Genomic DNA, 2,912 nt, shown 5'->3' with positions numbered 1-2,912 from the left:
GATCCTGTGAAATATGACTCCAACTGAAAAAAGTTATAGGAAAAAGTCGTTCAGAATGTCAAAATATGAGGATATGCTAAAAATGAAACGTTTTGTGATTCGGTTCAAGTGACTCAAAAGGTCCGCAAGTAGATAGACATAGGTGTGGAGGTACAGGAGAATGCAAATTCACAACCACTTAGTTTTGAAGAAAAATTTACACTATTTAAGCTGCATTTAACTAAAATAAAAGATAAAGATTTAAATATCACAGCGATCTTTTACATGGCCCAATATTTTGGCATTCTAAACAAATTTGTTTTTTCAATTGGACCCTCATTTCACAGGGCTGCCGTTGACGAAACCTTTTTTATCCATTTTCGAACTCTCAGTATAGTATACCAAATTTGGATAATACAGACGATCTTGTATTAAAATAAAAAACAAATTGTGTTTGAAAATATTTTCAATTAAACTTGCGTATATGTATTCACAGATCAGAGACCGGTGCCAATTATAGAATTTCCTTTTTGACTTTTCTTTGACCTAGAATGATTGGAGAAATTCTGGTAAATGTGGCAGATAGCTTAAATTTTCGGTCACAGAATCTTGTACGACCCGAGAAACACTTTTCTTAAAAGCTTGGAACTATGTAACCTCCAATACTGGGCTTATTACATGCTTTTAGGGCTCTAGGGTGAGTTGGCATAATGCGGTGTCGCTAAGGATACTTGAACAGAACATGGCAGTTTTCGAGGAAAATTGTGGTAACATCCTCTTCAAGGAAAAAACAACTTATTAAAAAATAAATTCCTCATGAAACATTAATACTTGAACAACAATAAACTCTGTTAAAACGTATAACCAACTGTATTAATATAAACATGTGAACAAACGACGAATTCTTTAAGAACAATAATTTCTCCTAGTTATTATAGCTATTAACTACAGTCATTTATATAGAATTAAATAAATACGAATAGAATTAACTCGATTATTTAAACAGGCGCTTTTTAAAAGAGTGGTTAACTATAGTTCGATGCGTTTTCTTCTGATCCTAGTTTGGTATCCACTTTGTTTTGGATATCATTATGGGGCAAGTTCTAATACTTGTGCTAACTGGCCTCATTCCCAACTATGCCAAATAGATTCACGGGAATATCTTGAGCAATATGGATAACACACAATCCCAAACATCAAGAACAAAAGTTTAATGGTATATGCAAGCATCCACAGTTATCCATTCTTTCGAAAACCGCTAGTTTCTCACTTTGATCTACAGAAAAATGAAGATAGAAAAAACTTTGGCGGTTGTAGAACAAACAAAATAGCTCAAACCCCAACGCCTTCAGTCCCTGAACCTTATGAAAAGTGCTTCGAACAACTAAAGTGTCGTGTTTTGGCGTTGGGGTTGGAGCTATTTTGTTTGTTGATCTACAGAATCGCCAGAACAACAAATTTACTCGCCAATTATGGTGGACGTGTGCCTTATTTTTAATAGTCCTACTTAAACTTGTCAAAGGGAAACTATCGATATAAAATCTAACAATCTCATATAAAAATCAAATTTATTTTCCGATACCTTGCAAAAAATATTTTTTGAAAAATAAAGCATCTTCTTAATTTCAAAGGAATATTAAGAAGATAACGGTCCTATCTCAGTTTTTATACAACAAATTCGGTCATTAGTCAAGAAATTTAAGGATAAGAGGGGAAATGTATAAGCGTAATTATTTGAAAATATGAATCATAGCCTGTTAACGTTCTTTCTCTGAAATTAAGTTACCTACTGCACTAGTACTTAATTAATTTTATTTTTCACGATTAATTAAATTATCTCTTACATTTCGAAAACATTTGCTTAAAGAAACGTCTTAGCAGTTAGCAGAGCCGGTTCTAATAATTATCCCTTTCTCGAAAACGTGAAACAAAATACGATAATGGAATAGCAAGTCTGTTATATTATCTCAAAGTTAATGGCCAACGCCAGCCTGTACCTCCTAGCATTAATTAAGAAGAATTGCATTAGTGGTTAATTATTATCCTCTCGAATTTTCTTTACTTTTGGCCGGATTCCTATCAGTCATGTCGAGTAAATCGTCCATTTAATTCAATCGATAAATTCGGAAACGTTTGATGCACCCATACTAGAACATCATAAATGAAATTATTTAACGTTGTTTTTTCGTGATGGTTCGTACTTTAATATTACGTATTATTTGGAACCCTCTTGTTGCGTGACGAAATAATATAATAAAACTTTGTTCTGATATCTATAACTCAACATTTTTCAACTTTCATCATAACTTCCATAAATTGCCTACAATATTTTCTTCGAATGCATTAAAGTCAATGTTCATTATTATTCGTCGTGGTTGTTTCTTTTTTGAACAGATTATTACATTCGCTCTTGACAATCTCAAACCAATATAGAAAAACAAAACAAAAATGAGATGAGGCGTTAAAAGAAAGCAGAAAACAGAGAAATTGCTTTTCAAATAAATAAAACCTTCATAGTATGATTTCCATGAAAACTGGAAATAAAAAGATTACAATAGGAAGAGGAAGTAACTGTTCTAAATAAAGAAATGAGGTTATAGAAGTAATTAAATTAAAAAATTAAAATGTTATATTATTACTGACAAGGGGTAAATAAAGAGCATTCTGTTTCCGAGTAATTTTCTAAATAGAAGTTTCTATGTTGCTCATCGTGAGTAAAGCAACTATATACTAGGGTCAATTGAAAAGTCCCCGGCCTGACACATAGCTGGCGGCACCAGAACTAAATCCATATGATTTTCAGTTAGTCCTAACCTTCAAAAGACGCGTCTATAAATTTGACGGCTGTCGGATCATTAGTTTGTGAATTATAGCATTTTTAGTGAAGCAACTTTTGTTATTGTGAAAAAAATGGATAAAAAGGAATTTCGCGT

This window comes from Agrilus planipennis, unplaced genomic scaffold (genome assembly GCF_000699045.2).
Source record: "Agrilus planipennis isolate EAB-ADULT unplaced genomic scaffold, Apla_2.0 scaffold173, whole genome shotgun sequence".
In the NCBI taxonomy this organism is placed as follows: Eukaryota; Metazoa; Arthropoda; class Insecta; order Coleoptera; family Buprestidae; genus Agrilus; species Agrilus planipennis.
This window is presented reverse-complemented; position numbering follows the sequence as displayed.